This window comes from Egretta garzetta, unplaced genomic scaffold, assembly GCF_000687185.1.
Source record: "Egretta garzetta isolate BGI_Z169 unplaced genomic scaffold, ASM68718v1 scaffold32, whole genome shotgun sequence".
NCBI lineage: Eukaryota > Metazoa > Chordata > Aves > Pelecaniformes > Ardeidae > Egretta > Egretta garzetta.
Genome location: NW_009259035.1, coordinates 3661090 through 3681305, shown reverse-complemented (window position 1 = coordinate 3681305; position 20216 = coordinate 3661090). Strand labels below are relative to the sequence as shown.

Genomic DNA, 20216 nt, shown 5'->3' with positions numbered 1-20216 from the left:
GAATGAGAGCTTCTTCAAGTATTTCTCGAAAACACAGCTTTCACAGATGAAACAAGAGACAGAGACAGAATACAGCCAATTTTCTTGATCATTAGCCCAGCTGTCCAGACATTGGTAATTTAGACATTTCAGGTATAGGTTTTTTTCTCTCTTTCTTTAAAGTAGTGGATATGTCCCTGAATCTCCCCAAAACAGGTTGTTTCACTCAGTGCAAGGAACCGGTATACAATTCTACTTGAAAAGACATGGACCTACGGCTGTCAGTGAAACATCTTTGCTGCCTTGTGTAAACAAAAAACCAAAACATCCAAAACCAGCAGAACACAGGGACAAACTGCTAATGAGGAGCAGCAATAATATTTTTCTGGCTTGCTTTAAAAATTATAGACAGAGGGCAAGTCCCTTCACCCTTTGAAAATTACAGTGTAAGTGCAACCTGGCAGAGCAGGGCAAAAAGCCAGAGTACCAGATCTGTCATTCCTTATTAAATAAATAAATCAGGATTAAACCCATACCTGAAGAATTTATTTTTTTATTTTAAGACAGGCTTGCAGTGTTGAGATTGACACACTGTTCTGTGCCAGGCTACCTACTTGCAATTACTGTAAACAGTGTGAATTGACACCTCCACCCCACCCCGAAATATCAGTGCCGAGAAATGCTGCTCTTGAAGGTCTAGCCAGCAGCACCGCAATGTGGAAAAACAACAAAATGCACTGGTGATCCACCTCTCCTTTCAAACCCACAGCTTCTTTTGCTTTCTCTGCAAAAAAGGAACCATTGCTGTTCCTACAATGCAAAATCCCCGGTGTGTGGCTGTGTCCCTCTGTGGGCTGCAGGGCCCCGCTTGGAAATGCGTCCCTCCCTTGGGAGGGCAAGGGGGAGCGAGAGCTCCCAGGGCAGCAAGGGCCTGCAGACTCACCTGCCTTCTCTGAACACTTTTTGTATTCTCCAAATATCAAATGCTGCATTGAATTTGTTGGGCAAAATGACAGCTGAGCATCTCCCTTCTCTTCACTGAGTTAATAGCATCAGACACACATGCCACGGCAGAGCGCGGCCTTCTTGGTGACTGATTTAAGTCTCTTGCTTTACACATTACCTGGATTTTTAAGGTTAAAAGGCTGTCACAGTGCAGGGACTATGTCATTCTTTCCACCTTGTATAGAAGCTCAAGTTGGCAGTAAATTAAGCACAAGACAAGGACAGGGGCAGGATGCTGACAACTACCTGTTGTCAAAAACCTCACCATAATAATAACCTTTTCTGCTAAAAAAAAAAACCACGCTGCACGTTTGTTTTAAAAGACTTCTTTCCATTTTCTATTATGGTCTTTAGAGATCATATACATCTTGGAGCCTCATTCTCTCAGCTGGCATGTTCCTAATAAGAATGCTGATGCATTCTGTATTAAAATAAAATTGTTTTAAGATACCAGGAAAACAAACAGAACTGCAAGCTAGGGATAAAAATAGGCCACACAACTTCAAGGGATGAGCAAAATTTCTGCCTTTAATGTACGTTTATGAAAATTCACCTCAATTCCCATTCTCTCCCACCTCTTTCTTAGTACACTGTTTGAATCATAAATGCCAGTAAGCGACAAAATGACTATCATGAGAAATAAGGAGGAATCCTTTGTAGCAACAGTGATTTCTTTCACTTCCCTGGCTCATTAATTAGCAAATATTTTCTTCTGAATGCCCATAGACTATGTCCAGGAGAGTGTCTAAGAGGAGAGAGTTTAAAATAAGCAATGGCAGAGCTGCTGTAACACCAGCTAATGAGGTGCTGTGAAGCCTATATGCGAACAATTCCCACTACAGTTTGAATTTACAATGATTTGTAGGATCAGACCTTCTATTATTAGAAGCCAAAAGCTATTAGCATTTTGAAGAAAGTAATAGCAAACAAAAACTTTCAAAGGGTTTATTCTCCTGTTTCATCATGTGCTGGCCGTTTATTTTAAGGAATCTCAAGGATTTAGGCATCTCAGAAGCTCTGTTGCCTGGCCAATTTAAAGCAATCGTGAAATCCTGTTTCCATATTCCCAAGAACTTCAGTTCACTAATTCCTAGGTGTTGCAGTAAAAGCAAGCTGGGAAACATTTTCCTAAACCGCTTAGAAAGCTGAGTGGGAAGAACTACTGGATTTCAGAAAGGAGGCTTGTATCAGCCTCTGTAAACTCCATATGAGTATCAGAATGAAAGAAGTTGTTTAACAGCACAAGTATTTGCTAGTAAAGCTATAAATGATAAAAAAGGGGAAGACTGTTATTGAGAAAAGAAGTAGTAAGGAAAATATAAGAAAAGTTTGGAACTGACATCAAATTTTCATATGGGATAACTTCACGTGTACTTACACTGATCAAGTTCTCATGTAGTCATTAGTCTCTCATATGTTCTAAGACTCAAACTATGTTTCCATAGCCAAAGTCCTTAACTGATCCAAAATTAAAGTTCCTTTCATTTTAAGACAACTTGACCCCAGCTCAGTGGAATGAAATAACCAACCATGAACAAAAGCGAGGTCCAGGAAAATAAAACTCGGTCTATTTATATTTGAAATTCAACTAATGTTGGGTTCAACGTTTTTTAAAAAGCACAACAGATACTATGCCTCAGCACGGCTCTAAGAGTTAAGCCCAAGATATGTGCATCTTCATCTTCGGTTTCATCAGAAACCTTTGCTTTTAGAGAGAACTAATTTGTAACAGAATAAAGCATTCTATTTCAAGTGGAAGAGTAGAGAAAACATTCTGGAACAGCTTTTCTGGAACAACTGTATAGATTAAAAAATCCTTATTCTTCTCTCATACAAACTACTCCACTACCTGCCCCTCTTATATTTTCAGTCACAACTGAGTAAAAGAAATGGAACATGAAAGTAAAACTACACAAAGTGGTTTTGTATGTAAATGAGCAGAGGTAAAAAATATGTAACTTGCCTCCTAGATGTCTTTCTCAGCTTTAACTATGGCTATACAATTAGATAAAAAAGAAGGGGTGAAAAAAAGAGACGACAAGAAAAAGGTGTAATTTCTGTAGGTTCTTGACAAATCCTAGCAAATTCCTTTCTTAATCAGACAGAAACCCAGAATCGTGAAAAGGGCACTTCAGTTAATAAGAGAAGCCTCTTGCGTTCACTTTACTAAACTGATGTCCAAGGAGAGAGAGGGAGATATTGGGAGCGGGGCGGGGGGGGAGGCGTGCTAAACACAATAACTCAGAACAGTATCAGAGTTATGTCAGGCACAATGACACATTATAGCTTGTAGACACTTGACTACCTCTGGGGTAGATCTCTCGCTTTTTTTCAAAGATGTATCCTGGATTTTTCTAAAAAAAAAAAAAAAAAAAAAAAAAAAAAAAAAAAAAAAAAAAAAAAAAAAAAAAAAAAAAACCCAACCAAAACCCCCAGCCAACCCGCAAACCAACAAAACCCCCACCCTGTTCTTTCCATTTGGATCGCAATACAGAATTTACAATGGGACAGCAAGAAATAAACCATGTATGACTGGGACAGTGGCCTGAGGACGATGATAAAGTCAGAGTGCACATTTTCTAAAAGTAATAATGATTTGCATCAGCATTTATGGGGGTGGCCACATTTTCTAAGTAGGTTGTAAATGCTTTGCATATAAGTATTTCAGATGGCTTCATGCAGCAACTAATTCTGTAGTCTAGGTACTTTTCATTACTCTAATACCACTGGTCTAATATTTCCAGGTGATTCACTCCTCCTCTCTCATGAGGTGTTTATTATATACATTTTAATTTCTGCTGAAATTCTCTCGTAAAGTATTGCGATTTTCTGGGTAGTAATTTTAGCCATTGCTTAGCTAGGATGTTGCAAGTGAAGCCAGGAGATCTCAGAGGAAGATGCATTCATTTTGGCATTTCTCTCCTGAGAACCTGACAACCAAATATTTTTTAAATGATATTCAGAAACACTTGGCTTACCAAATAGGAAGAGTATTTTTTTTTCTGTTTGGCGAATATAGCAAGCTGTTTGCATCACCTGAATTGCCCCTTCCTGAAATAAGGAAACCTCATGAGAACCCATTACCTAATTCCTAAGACCCTTGGATTTATACCGTAACAATACAATCATGCCCATCTTACTGCCAGTTCAAAAAGACAATTATATGAATCTGATGTTCTGCTCTGAGTAAAAATCTGTCTATACAAAAGATTATTTTTCCCCTTGATGCATAGAACAATTGTACAGATAAAATCTTTTTTTTTAATGCCTAAGGAGAGGATTAATTCAAAGAACAACAGAAACCTCAACTTTTTGAATGGCTATTTGAAACTACATTGCTATCTTTACATTTTAATCTCCAAAATTATATGAGTGGAATATGAAAAAGTAAGAGGTAATATCAGTCTCCTCAGGGCACCTGATTGCTGGTTCCATTCTTCCCTCTCCACTGCCCAGCTCCACCAATAATACACCGAGCATAAACTGTAAATCACAATAAAGCCAGGCTGAAAACCTTTCCCAGGACAGAATATGTTACTTCTATTTGGGGGGGGGGGGGGGTGGGGTGTTTGTTTTGGTTTGGTTTTTTTTTTTTTTTTTTCCCCCAGCTTTATTTCTGTATAAATAGAGTGTTTTCTGTAATTGCAATATATGGTTGACTGGTGTTCTTCAGAGAGCATGTCAGTGATCAGCATAAAGCTACCCAGTTACATTTCTGACTTCATCTGCTGTGTTTGTGAGGAAAAATAGCAATATCTACATCAATATTCCATGCAAAGCTATTGCTTTGGTTGGCAACATCTTGACATTTTAATAGTACAGATTCTATGCAGTATAGTATCTTTTTTAGAATATTTACAATAGGAGGATTTCTGGGGTAAAAGATAATCTACACTATAAAAAATATAGGAGAAAGTTGCTTTTAAAAACATGTGTATCAGTAATAATATCTCTGTAGCTTTCAGCTTGCAAAAGCTCCTTACGTGCCTATGGGTAAGGGGACTTATTTCTTGCTCTGGATTTGCACAGTTCTGTTCTGTTTTCTCCAAGGTACCATTAGTGAAAGCTTCTTTACTTGACATTAATTGCCAGTTTACACAATTTGTTCAGGGCATTTAATATGCATATAATATCAATATTGGTCAAAATTTAGATTATACGCAGAAATAAACTGCATAACTACTCCGCGTTTTACTTTTGCATAACTACACTTGCTTAGAAGGAATCGAAAACAACAGTTACAACTGCTCAAATTACTAAGAAAAGTATTTTTTGCTACCTAACGTGAACAGCCAGGTTAGACAATCAACTGAGGTAGACGAAGGAAAATGAAAGACACAGGGAAGAAAGGAGCAAAGGGCTCATTCTGAAGGGACTGTTTCAGTTCCTAGCCCTCTATTCCTTGAACACAGCCAAGATAAGATAAAAGAAGAAAGGAGGACCTCTGCACTGCTCCTTTCTTCTTTACCTTTAGTGGGCACAAGTGCAATAGCATGACCTTTCCTTTGATAGTGAGAAAGACAGGAGGAAATTCTAATAGCTTTTACGCAGTACTTGATAGCTGTAAGAAACAAGTGAAGGTTTAATTTCTAGTCCAACTTCCCCCCCTCCCCCCAAACCCCCACAACACAACAAACAACAAAGAAAACCCTTTGAGAGTGATTATCACTTGCTAGGATTGTCTTAGCATGTTGTTTAGGACAGCAGGAACTCCTCTACTCATCACAGGATCATACTTGTGTCTCTCCTCCCAGTGTCTGAGCATGTCATGACCATTTCTTGTAGTTCACTGTGATAGCTACAATCAGGTTAAAAGAGAGGGAAGATCCAGAAGACCTTCTTCCCCTTCTTGCTTAGCTCTTCTCTCCACTGTAAGCAGCCACCTTTCAGATAAAGGCACAGCAGGGCTTTCCTTCACCTGGTGATTCTGCTATTGCAGCTCAGCATTTTCTAAAGATGGAAAGAGCATTATATGGAAAAACAGTTAAGCTGCTACCACTGTCTCTTCCACGCACTTGGGTCTGAACTCCAAATATGCATTTCTTCTAAAATACTAAGCCTCTATCAAAAAGGCACCTATCAATCTTCCACTTCCTACTGTTTCTGAGAGTAGCTTTCAATTGCTTACAGGAGCATGAGCCTCGTGTTCCTGCTGTACAAGACCAGAAATAGAAACACAACAGAAATGCCAGAACAGGACCCAAGAACCCCTTCTTTTTTCCACTTTTTTTTTTTTTTTTTGTTTGCACTGTAGTGTAGAAGCCATGCTACTCAAAAGGAAAGGAAGGGAAGGAAATGGAAGGGACCTTCCCATGGAAGTGCTGGACAGACTTCACTCCTCATTCTGTAGCCACTGAAAACATTACAGACCTAGCCAAACACTTTCCCTTTCTGCAGCATTCTAGCCTGAATCACCAGGTAAATATTTCAAATGCTTTTTACACTTTAGAAAATTACACTTTTCAGACACCAGGCTAACGAGACATTCCTCTGGGAGTTTGTTAAGAAGCTAGAAAAGTTCCTGAATTGCAGTGTTGACTTAAGCCTGTTAAAGCACCTATTCAGTAACTTTCCAAACAACAAATGATTGCACTAAGTCTTCCAGCTAGAAAAAGCATTTACTGGTGCATTTGGATTACAGGCACAGTTCTGACTATAAAGTTTAAACAGTTTTTTTTCCTGACTGTTCCAAACACTGTTTAGGAATCTGAAGTGATAAAGATGATATATCACTAAATTGCCTCATTTGAAGCACAAATCTTGAAAGCCTACTGAGAAAAAGGTGTCAGATAAGTTATCGCAAGACAAATCATATTTCAGATGTTTTTATTATTCAAACACCTGAAAGTATAAGACAAGGACACTTTGCTAGAATGCAAAACAGTTTTTGCATTAATCTTGGTCTACTTTCTTCTCCATGACGAAAAATTGGGACTGAAATCTGTAACTCACCTATGCCAATGTAGTTTATTCAGTGGAAGATACAGCTGAGGGTCTGGCCTTCAATGGGGCTGGAATCAGTTCAATTTGAAATGACTCAAGCAAATGCCATTTAAGATCAATCTACCTTCCACACCTTCAATTACCCTTGAAAATGGAAACATGCTCTTGCATTTCACAGCATCGAAGAACTTTGTTATTAGGTCATTTTACCTGGGCTAAGCTAAGCCAAGTGGCTAAAATCCATAGCAAAAGGATCCTTTCCCAAGTACTTGAATTTCAAAATGGCAAAGGTGTGGCAGCCACCAAGAAGTGAAGGGACCTGTCCACCTTTACAGAGCAAGTCGTTAGCAGGCATAGGAATTTAGATTACCAACCCCAACAATTAATGCAAGAGGCCATCGTATATCTTCAAGGTTTCTTTTCCCTATTTTATTATTTAAAACCCCACTTCCATGATGAGTAAGTGTTCAATTTTCCTTAGAAATAAATTCTAACTTCTGGTTTTACATAACCCTGAAAGCCAGGGCTTGTAAATGGAAACATCAGCAGACCCTGAAACGTAGCAAAGCTATAATGCTTCTCTAATGACTTCATCTTGGCTAATGCAAGGTATTGCTAGTCAACAGAGGGTAAAATTTCATTTTGTTAGTTATGCAATATGGATAAAAAAATAAATTAGTTTTTTGCTCAGTGGCATAAAATGAAAGTGTTGAATTTTAAAGTCAGCAAATCTCATGCGGATTTCACCTCAATTCAGATATTATACTGGTGTTTGGAAATATGAGGCTTTCTGTGAAATTTCCATAAAAATCCAATTTACCTACTTTATAATTTTAGAGGCTTAAACTATAGTGTATGGTTTGCTTTCTCTGTAGCCTTGAAACTGATTTGGTGTTTTCTTAAGCTTTGTTGAATAGTTTGTGACCTTCCTCCTCTCCTCCAAATGTCTCTCTAAAATATTAATACTCAGAAGTCAAGATAAAAAAAACCCCAAACATGTATGTCTGACAAAGAGATGAGGACAGTAGACCATGGTTCCTAAGATGAGGAAAAAAAGACTCCTAGGAACAGCTTTAAAACATATTTCAAAATAAAAAAGCTTCCTAATGAGCAAATGTACTCAAAAAGAGGCCTCCCCTACTTCTTATAATTTTAGAGGCTTAAACTATAGTGTATGGTTTGCTTTCTCTGTAGCCTTGAAACTGATTTGGTGTTTTCTTAAGCTTTGTTGAATAGTTTGTGACCTTCCTCCTCTCCTCCAAATGTCTCTCTAAAATATTAATACTCAGAAGTCAAGATAAAAAAAACCCCAACATGTATGTCTGACAAAGAGATGAGGACAGTAGACCATGGTTCCTAAGATGAGGAAAAAAAGACTTCTAGGAACAGCTTTAAAACATATTTCAAAATAAAAAAGCTTCCTAATGAGCAAATGTACTCAAAAAGAGGCCTCCCCTACTTCTCTCTACAATTATGTAAGTGCCCAGTTTGGGCTTACAGCATCACTTCAAGATAGAGAAGTGATCTGGGGAGCGGGGGTGAATAAGGGTACTTATTAGGCAGTAGAAAATAAATACATTAAATGAAATTGTGGTACAGTCCATTAAGTATAAAACCTTATAATTATGCAATTGGATTTTCAAGCTTTCATTTCTATTATAACATATTACCTCCCAAGACTCTAACCATTTCTGTAAATATGGACGAATACGTGAATATTGTAAAGTGTTCTATTCCTGAAAAACACCACTGAAATTTCCATTATAAATACATTGGTTGTACCCAGAAGAGAGATTTAAACACCCAGAGGAACTGTGACCAAGTTTGAGTTCTGTCTAAAATAAGACGACTACTCAAAGATTCATTTAATCTGACCATAACCTCAGTAACCCAAAGCCACGTGTACTCTAAACAGTATTTCCAAATGGTATTTCGATTAATTTCGGGTTTTGCAAGTGCACAATATATTATGAACAAATATGAGTTTGCTTCACCCACGCTCTGACCTGAATGAAAGTCAGGAGAAGTACATAGCCCATATTAATATACCCTTCCCGTCAGCAGAGATAATTAAGTGGTGTTCAACATCATACCATCTGAACTTGGTTAGCTTCCTACCCACTCTAACTTCGGACAAAGCAAAAGCTCATGTCTGCCCAAAATGTATTCCATAGGCACAACAGACCAGAAATTCATCTGTTACCAACCTCCTGCCCCAAACAAAAAAGCAATTACCTGCATTACAAAAACTCCTGTGTGTGTGAATTCACAGGTTTTATGAGAATGCATTAGTTGTAGTATGTTCTCTCTAGTGAAATATCAGAACAATTTAATTTGCCTTGCTCATTTCATCCACATCCAAACATCTTGATATCGTTGTTGCTATGGATTTATGCTTTTATGCCTGTATATTTATTATTATTATTATTAATATGGTATTGTATTTATACTCTTATTTATATATTATGCTTTTATGCCTGTATATTTATTATTATTAATATGGTATTGTATTTATACTGTTATTTATATTTTAGCATCAAGAAAAGAAAATGCTTCAGAAGGGTTTATTTTCCTAACTTTATATTCCAAAAGAAACTTTCCAATACTGGCTTTTCATTGCAGTTCGTTAGAGTTTAGAGGTCTCAAAAATGATCTCTTCTGATGAGGTCCCTTTACAGTTAAAGTTGAAAATATCCCCTTCTTTAGATACGCTTAAACATGTAATGGAATTCTCTTTCAGATATTCTGAATGAGTAATTTATAATGCAGATGGTTGAACTTGCCTATTCTTATCTGAGGAACATATTTCTCTCTCCAGTCTGCCATCTCCACACATTGAGCTGTGGCTTGATCAGGATGCCGATACAATAGTAGAAATTTGAACGTATGTCCTTATGATTTGAGATTTGTAACCCCATGGATTTCACACCTACATTACATGAATCGTCAACAGTGATTTTGTTATAAATATAACATATATGTATTGTATATTAAAAAAATAATTAGATACACCAAATAAAACATAGGAGTGTATTTACCTCTAAGTGATAACTAAGGCACGTGAAATATTTTATGGGTATCAAAATACTATACCGTAAAGCCAACATTTTTTAAAGAGCACAGCCAAAGCAATACCTAAGTGCACACTTGAACACTAACCCATCTGCTGGGATTCAAAAAAGTCTACATCATATAAATTTCCACTGAGGAAAACCGTGGGTAAAAATGAAAGGGAATTTTAAATGTTTAACCTCCCTATGTGTCAGCAATTGATTTTTTCAGGAATCAATACAGATTTAATGGCAATATTTTTAATATTTAAGAATTTAAACTGAACGTTGGCATGACTCTTAAGTAATTTTGCCTTCAGATTTGGAAACTAGATGGTTTAGCCCAATCTATACACATAGCTTGATGGAGTATTGCCATTTCATAACATCAGGAGCCTACTGTGGGTATCTAAATTTAGATTCAAAGCTTACTCCTTGTCTGCCCTGTGGAGTAGCAGTTATCTTGAGGACTGATAGCACTGATATTGGAAACCTCACTGCTCTCTGAGGCACATGCAGGAATATATCTTGTCCTTTTTTGGTTCTGAAGTTAAAAGCATGGCCTGTCTTGATTTTGCTATTGCAATGTGAAACCTTGTTGAATTAATTGTGTCTGACATGTTCTAATGAGTCTTTGCTTACAGCCCTAAATATTTTCTAAACTAATTTCAAATAACGTACATAAAATCATGTGAATGAGACGCGACAGAGGTCCATTAATTTCTGACTGGGAAGGACAGATTCTTCTAGGAAACCCAAGTGCTGACTGATAAACTCCCAATTTTAAAGGTAATTTGATGCCTAATTCTCCTATGTTTTTTAAATTTTATGTCAAATTTCAGATTGAGTCACCATGTTTTTCGTCTACAACTTGAACCAATCAGAATATTTCTGACTTCCTGCTACATGATACTACTGAAAACATTACACCTCATTTCAGGGATGCACACTACACTACTTCAAGGTATCATGTTTGAGACTTAGTAAATATTGGCAAAGAAAACTGCAGGAAAGTACATATGAAATATCACATACGGCCTGACAGATGTCGTCAGAGTAACCATCTCCAAAACTACATCAAACACTTATGAACAAATCTCTCTTTGATATTAATCCATACTCACAAAAAACCTCTGCAGTCTCCAAAAAAATCTGAAAGTCTCAGCTCCAGCCTAAAGATCGTATGCATCTAATACAAGATGATTGGCACAACTTACTGTTGTAACTGTGAGGTCTTTTACCGGTTCAAAGACTGAGACAGGGCAATTTGGTACAATTCTGAGCTACCATATTTAAAACAATGGGAATCTTATGTTTGCTGCTTTTATAATGAACTTCATATTTCCTAAGTAGCTGTGTCACTTGTTCTTGCCCTCTTTTTACTGCCTTTGTCCTAATGCCGCCAAAATTGTTTTTTGCTATACAGCAAGAAAGCTGCTACAACAGCAATGCAAAATACTGGATTTCTTAGTTAAACTATTAACGCTTGCTTTGAAAATGTGAGAAAACATGGATGTGGAAAGTAATTTTCCTAAAAATAATAAAAGGGTTATGGATATTAGCATTCTTATTAATATAGAATGTTTTCTTATTGTATGTCTAATTGTTTCTAACAGCAGACACTGTGAAATCACTATGTAAAATGAGAACCTTTGTCAAGCCTTACACTGCACATGTAAGAAAATCAGTTCCAGTGTCACAGGACACAATAAACCAAACTGTCTCACTCCGAGAGATGGACATTGTCTGAATAATCTCCTCGGCACAAGGGCTCCCCGTATCAGATACTAACTGGCATAAACTAGTGCCTGAAATAGCAGTTGCCTCTTCAGTGTGAATGGGCGTAGGTTAATGCAGCTTCAAATTCACAACAGCAAAAGAAGTGTGCGCTCTCTTGTCACTGAACATCATGGCAAGCATCTTTGGGAAAGTCACTTTAGGACCAGGTCCTTGAAAGAATTATTTTTTTTAGGAAAGAGGCAGCCTATTTTGAGGCCACACACATTTCCTGAATGAACTTTACTCACTTACATTGTTCTCAGTTTCTTCTAAATTATGTATGACTTGGCATCACTAATGCCACATAGACATAAATGACCTCTTATTTATCAATTCTGAATTTTCTGTTATTCTCAATTTAGGCAATAAAGATTTATGTTTTAGGCCATCTTCCATTCTCTTTCTCATTCCGGCAAGTAGTTCTTAACTGATATGTTTATCTCACAACATACTGTCCTACTCAAATAAAGAAATTGTGTTAACATTATCAAGACCAATATAACTTGAAAACACTTCATTTTTACTGAAAACAAAGGTACAGTCCTTGAAAATAAGTTCATAAACTGTTTGGGCATTATATATACATATAGGCAAATAATTTGTTCATGGAAATGAAAGACATGCTACAGCACGAGTGGCAACTGCAGCGTGACAGAAGATGGTCTTCTGCTTTGGCATGTCAGGTAGACCCAGGGTAGTCTGTGACACCAATTTCCACCTCTGTTTAATCTTTCCATTAAAAGTGACTTTGGGATTTGAGATGGTAAATCTACTTCACCATCACTGAAGTTTACAAGCATAAATGCTTGTCACATTTCAAATGAGACTTAAGGTCCTTTAACATCTTGCCATTTACGAAAATATTTCCTACAGTCTTACTATGCCAGTTCCACCTTGTTCATGAGATGAAAGCAGTACAGAAAGTTTAACAAAGCTGAAATAAATGTATGCCTCAAAATAGTTCGATTTAAAGTCTGTAATTAAATGATGCCCCAACATTCCACATTACCAGAAACATTTGTTGTTGGTTAACCAAGGGAAAATATTTACCCATCTGTCACACAAAACAGTGTTCCTGACATTCTATGAGGAGATAATTGCTATGGATAATTTGATCTTTAAAAATGAAAGATTTTGTGGTTCCATCATCACCGAAACTGGAAATGTCAAAGATAATTCATCTGGGATGCAAGAAGGAAGGAAATGCAACCTTAGAGCCAGAGATGCATTGTTGTCTCTTTATAGGAATATACAAATATTGCAGACGACATTTGTTTTTGGAAAATGTTGTAAGTGAGAGCACAAAAGGCTAACTTCTCTTTCAGAGAGACTGTGTGTATGCAGAAGGCCAACTGTGGAGGTAGTGTTGCACTAGATAAATCAAAATGTATGCAACTATCTACAGGAGACTAACGACAGAGAGAAACCCACATGTAACCAATGTGTTCAAACTGCAGAAAATTAAATTATGTTACTTTTACCAATGACTTAAGAAATTCTCTATGGCAGCTTGGTTTATGAAGAACACCTAGGATTTAATCTGAACAAATGTTTGTGGGGTGGTGGGTTTTTTTTTCCTTTCAGTAATCACAATGGATAGAAGGAAGATGTAGACAATAATTTTGCACCTCAGTGGCTATGGCTGTAAAACAGCACAAGAAATTAAATTAGGATACGCACACTGAATAACAGCTTCCATCTAGATATAATGTTCTGATGTGTACAAATAAGGCAAACCATGATTTAGATTGAAGTACTGAACTAAGTCTTAGAGCAAAGGTATTTTATCCCTCCTGCGCTTTTACAGTACCTAATGCAAGTAGGCACTCAGCAGGATTAGTCTACAAATATCACATATCAAATTGTAACACGTAGTGTCTTCTGTAGCTAAAATTTCCCCCTGAGGAATCAGAGTTGACAGAATGTGTTCTTGGAAGATGAGGAGTTACGACCAGGTCAGGTACCAGAGAGGTAAGTGTCAATGAACAAAACCTTAGTAAATTAGAAAGCATGCAAGTTGCATGGTGCAGTCATTGCAACTGCAGGTACTTACGCATTCAGTATTACTCAGCTCTTTTAAATATCATTCTTTATGTTACCATATATTTGAATGCATTAACTGTGGGAATCAAAACCTCATTCTTCCTTCACAATGGTGCAAGAATTTAATCTGCTAGTTTTACTGGAATTACCTTTTACTTTTAACTATAAGGGGGTTTGTCCTATTTTGTGTTACCTGAGATGGTTTTTGATTATCTATTTTATTTCAAATGTTTTCAGTAATAATCTAGTCTGTGAGTTCTATGTACATTTTAATAATTCTTTGTACCAATTGATTCATACTAGAGCTACATTAAAAACTCTTATTATTTCATGGCGTTATGATGACATGAAGAAACACACTTCACATTTTGAGTTTAGTTGGGGATAGATGCAGTAAAAACAGGCATTTCATCTATTTGAAGATTGTTAATAGACAGTAACATTGTAGCCATCTTACATGAAAAGTAATTATCTGCTGGGTTAGAATCAGAGAGTCATAGTGCTTTGGAACAACTAAGCAAATAGTTGAACAACTGAAAGAGTTGGCACAAAGAAGCTGCATCATGCAATTAGGGGCAGACAGGAGGGTGGGACCGCAGCAGCCGGGAAATTAGGCCAGTGTGGGGCCTCAGCACAAGTCAATTCTTAACAGCATTGCACATGGCACGAGGAAGTCCTATAGGTCAAAACCCATCTGGACACACGCATTAAGATGAGAGAGAGAACCTGCCTTCTGAAAGTTAGCATCTGAAGTGTAAAAACAAGATAGATAGGTTATGTAGGCAGGCAGACAGCCAGATGAGGAGTACAGAGAAGCAAGGGAATATTAGTCACTGCAGTAGGCAGTTGCCTCAGTGTAACAGCTGCCTGTACATTGTCAAGCTAATGATAGGCGAGGTGACAAAAAAGTTCTGAGGAAAGGTTTGAAGCAGGATAACGAATTGGTTTGGTGTGAATTAGTAGTGTGCTCTTTCCATGTGCAAGAGAAAGTCATTGCAGAAGCAAGATCACTGAGAAAGAAAGCGATGAACAATAATAGATGGGCAAAGCAAACAAGAGCTGACATCTGAACACCATTTAAAATATAAAATGCAACATTCAGTACTTCAAAAAGGCTCTGAGAAAAAGCGAAAGCTTTGTATTCTACACCAGTAAGAAGGCAGACCCAAGAACAGGTAGATGATTAGAGCAACAAGCCAGAAAAATAACCTTTCATCAGTATTTTGAATAGCTTCATGCTGGGTGAGGTTGTATTTATCAAGACCAGAGAAAGAGGTTTCGCAATTGCAAGGAACAAATTGTAGCTGTGCACCTTTTATTGAGAAAGTCTGCACCTCAAAGTTACTTTCTAGACAGAATTAGCTATATTTAAACACTGGACAGATATGAAGATCCTAAGAAAGGGCAAAATTGAGCAATAAGGGATGGATGAGAATGCAGCGGCTTGCCCAGAATGATTAAGTAAACAAATGAAGATTAAAACTTGCTGAAGTTTGGGTGATTAGACATTGAACAGATGTCTGAAAGACAGGGAACATGTTTAAGTTGGCCAAAGATCCAGAGAGAGTATAAATCTGTGAGTAATCAACACAGAGCAGATCCTGAATTTATGTTCACAAACATAATTTTCCAGACATTACATACATAGAGAAGACAGCAGGAAATAATTGTGCCCAAATGCAAATCACCAGCACCCATACTGTGAGAGTCATGCATAGGACGAAAGCTTGGGTTACTAAGAAAGAACTATTCAATTGATAAAACTCACTGGAGTAACCGTTGAGAGACAAGGACTTACTGATGTTGACAAATTTTGTTGACTAATAACTATTACCATCAAAATCTTAATGAGAGAAGAACATCCTTTTCCATCCTAAATGTGATTTCTCACATTTTAAAATTATCATCTAGTGAGAGGATGATGTGACTATATATTTATACCTTTGTTAACCATTAATAATCAGAGAACTTCAATTCTTAGGGAATTACCAGTATGGTGAAAAAACATAATACATATCACTAATGTAGAAGGAAATGCAACATCCTTGTACAGAATGTGCAGAAACGTGACAGAAGAATAAAATTCTACATATTGAACAAAAGATATTAACAACAATGTCTTGTTCAAACAAATCAATGCTACAGCTATCATGTGAGATATGAGCTCCTTGAAAAAATAAGTACCACCAGGAAAAAAATCAGTTAGAAGTCATGCAAAAGGAATCAGGGAAGACTTTTTGTGAGAAACATTAATTGTGGAAAAGTAGGAAAAATGCTATTTGCTTGCACAGATATGCGTTGGTGTGAAATATGGTCTTGTAAAAAACATCTAATACTCTATTTGTCTTAAATTAATCAGCTGCCTTCTGCCTCAGAATAAACTTTCACCACTAAGTGCTGCATTTTCTGGCAAAAGTTATGAAATTTTCCTTACTCAAAATCTGGTATTTTTGTATATCACATAATATTGAATCAAAATAGCAAAACCCATCAGGACAAGAAGTGAAATCCTTGAGCAAGTAGAGGTGCAGGACTTAGCACCTTAGCAGGGCTGCAAAATGAACTCAAGTCAACACAGTAAAGGAGAAGCAGGGGCTGCAATGGAAGTTGAACCATGACCTGTGAGGAGGCTACGCAGTTCTCCAGCCTGACTCTCGAGGAAGATGGAAACAAGCATCAAATTTAATGGGTGGATCAAACAGAGAAAACCAAAAATTTTCAAACAGCCAGAAGCTAAAAGTTCCAGTTTATTCTTACTGAGTGCAGTTAGGTGTGACTGCCTTGGGCAAGCAAGAGATGTGCAAAGAAGGCAGACAGCTCATCATCTTCAAATCCCAAGCACTCTGTCAGATTAACACTGAGTCAGATTAACTGAACTGGATAAATTCAAAAAGACAAAGTAACATATTGATAAAGTTTGCAGGGACATCATAAAGCAGTCATATCTCCACCCTAGCAGGCTGTGTGCTACTAAGGGGGAAGGGCATCTCAAGTCAGCAGGGCATTAAATCCGGACAAGGTAAATAAACCAAAAAACCAAATGGGACTTTGTGTGAACACCACCAAATCGTCACACAGAGGAGGATCTGACTCAGTCACCCCATGAAAAGCAGGAAGTCATCTGATGAGAAGGGACAAGATATGGAAAATTTTGTTGTCAGATACAAAATAAGTGGGAGTTGCATGCTGATTTTCATTCTGACAAGATGGGGTAGGCCCCACAAAAAGAGTGAGCTGTTGCCTGCGGTCCATATGGGCACCAGTGACAAAGGGAGAGAAAGAGCAATGTGCAGAAAGGGATCTATCCAAAGCAATATGGAATCAAGCAGTAATCACTTAAGACTAGAGGCTTCAATTGATTCCACAGTTAGAGATGAAGACAGACAAACCCTGTATTCCTAGGAAAAGGAGGTGGCAAAAATCTTCTTTAAAACCGATATACAAAAGGAACAAGACCATATCCATATTATATTTATGTTCCCATACAAATCTTAGAAAGTCAACAAAGCAAGACAGATGAAGTGATACACCTGATTTTGAGTAACAATGTACAGGGCATCTCGAAGATCTTGCTCAATGGAAGATTTACCAGGCTAAACATTAAAGGGATTTCATAATATATTGTAAAGGAAAAATTCACTATAGTGAGACCTACCTTAAAAAGAAGAGGTAAATATATACAAAAGAGCAGTCAAAAGAATAAAATGCTCTTAAGTGGAAACTATATGAATTATATTGAAGTATAAACTATATAAAGTATTCAGAATGCAAGCAAACTATGGAAATATGTTTATTTTTAATCTATTAACTTAAACTGATCTTCAACAAGCATTAACTTTCCTTGCCCTTCATTGACTCTTCCCACTTTCTCAAGCCAACAGATTACTTCAATCAAAAAAGTAGCTTTTCACATCAAGCAATATTACTTCCCAGTCCAGTGAGGAGACATACATTTGCACCAGGCTTAAAATTGCATTTCATGCTCTTACTACACATGTGTGTATTTGAACTCAACATATTTAATCCTGTTGAATTTATTTAAAACCCAAATAAAGCATTTGTCAAAACTGAAAGCAGCTCCTACAATTTCTCCCAGGGAATTCTATACCTCTATTTCTCTTTTCCCAAGGGAAAGCATTATGCAATTGAGACATACCCCTTTTCCCTAATTTTTTGTAACATACATTAGAAGTATCAAATATATATATTTATCTTTCTAGTATTGTACGAACATAACAAAACCCACTAACATTTATACCTCAGGGAACATCACTGCACTGGTGGAGAGACAGACAATATACTGTAAAGCCTCGATTTGGCTGCTTGATATAACAAGGATAGTGAACAGAAATGACAAAGTGAGATTAAGTTTTAAATTTGGATTCAAACAAAAATTCAGTTAATTTCATATGCTCTTAACACTGTTTTCTGAAAATAAATCTCAACTTTTTTCTCTCAGATGTCCAGACTAGAAAAAAAATTTAGCACAAATAAAAGCATCCATAAGTTATCGGAACTGACCCTATATTCCATTACTAGTTCTTTTGCTGAACTTCTCTACTATGAGTACATATACCTACATATACTATATGTAAGTTTGCTTGCGGCAAAATAGCAGTAATAAATCAGATATTAATGTCCTTCCTTCTACCTATCAGTTTACCTTTATGTCCTGGTTTCTGCTGGGACAGAGTTAATTTTCTTCCTAGTAGCTGGTATGGTGCTGTGGTTTGGATTTAGTACCAGAAGAACGTTGATAACACACTGATGTTTTGGTTGTTGCTGGGTAGTGCTTAGACTGGCCAAGGACTTCTCAGCTCTGCCAGGTGCACAAGATGCTGGGAGGGGACACAGCTAGGACAGCTGACCCCAACTGACCAAAGGGCTATTCCATACCATATGATGTCTTGCTCAGTATATAAGCTGGGGGAAGAAGAAGGAAGGGGGGGGGTGTTCAGAGTGATGGTGTTTGTCTTCCCACGTAACCGTCACGCGTGATAGAGCCCTGCTTTCCTGGGGATGGCTGAACACCCGCCTGCCCATGGGAAGTGGTGAATGAATTCTTTTCTTTGCTTGCATGCATGGCTTTTGCTTTCCCTATTAAACTGTCTTTATCTCAACCCATGAGTTTCTCACTTTTAATCTTCTGATTCTCTCCCCCATCCCGTTGTGGGGGGAGGGAGCGAGCAGCTGTTTGGGGCTGAGTTGCCAGCCGGGGTTGAGCCACGACACTTTAGACCTCAAGTCTAAACAGGCACTTTTCGTATTTCTTTCCTCAGTTGATCATTTCCCTCTGATAATGGACAGAAGTCAGATAATGGCACTAATTTTTGGATTTGTCAGCAGCCTTTGATGTTGTTCACCAGGTTTCCCATGGTTCATCTCCACAGGCAATGGCAAAGGTAGGGAATATAGCCCGAGGGATTTGTCTTTTCACACACTGCAGGTGTGATCAGACAGCTGGGATGGGAAAGCAGCAGTACAGCATGGGATCTCTCACCCTGCTCTGCCTCCCTCTTCTTCGATGTGCGTGTGGTGGATCCAGCTGCACTTTAGCCTGCGTAAGTCTGTCAACTAGTTTGAAGGCAGCACTTAGCTTTCTGCATCCTCTTTGAACACTGGTTTGACAGTCTGCTTGGATTCACTGTTGCAAGCCTAATTAGGATCCTCAGTAATAGCAGGCTGGCAGCCACTATCTAAGCAAGATTAAAATGAAGATTGATGAAATAGACAATGAAAAAGTACTTGCAGCCCAAACTTAGCAGTTGGCAATACGGATACATAAATGCCCTAATATGGATGCCTTAACAGCAAAGACAGTAATGTTCTCTCTATAATGAAAAAGCCATGACCGTAATACACCCAGCTGAAACGTAAAGCACTCAGCTTGGAAGTAAATTTAAAAGCTAGTCAGGAGAACAGCAGCATGAAAAAAGGTCACGTAACTCTGCAGAGGATGTAGATATTTGAAAAGCTGGTTTTATTCCAGCTTGGAATGAAACCCAAGAGTTTTGAAATTCTATGAAAGAGATTTCAGAGCCCAGGCTCTCAGGTAGTCTGCCTGACTATCTTGGAACCACAGACTATAGAAAACTTGAATTTTTTTCATGGAAAAAACTCTTAGTTGGCTTCAGTCAGAATCTGAGCTCTTAAAATCAATGAAGTTTTTCCAACATTTAACTAATTTACAGAACAGAAACCACAGGCTTTATTCCTTAAATATTGATTCCAACAGCAGCGTACTGCTGGCATGATTTCTGCACTACAAGCACACTTTTTGGCTTATGTATGTGTTAGATATGTGAAACAGTATATAAATAAAACGTTTTTATTTTATAATTATTAATTTCCACTTCCTAAAATTAAGGCAAACTATTTAAAAAATTAAAAAAAAATCCAAGGAGCACAAATCAGACT

At 37.5% G+C, this 20216-nt stretch overlaps 1 protein-coding gene across 1 annotated transcript in view; it reads right to left on the bottom strand.

Moving 5' to 3' along the window:
• Positions 1-20216, bottom strand: part of GRID2 (glutamate ionotropic receptor delta type subunit 2) — a 746969-nt gene that overhangs the window by 262375 nt on the left and 464378 nt on the right.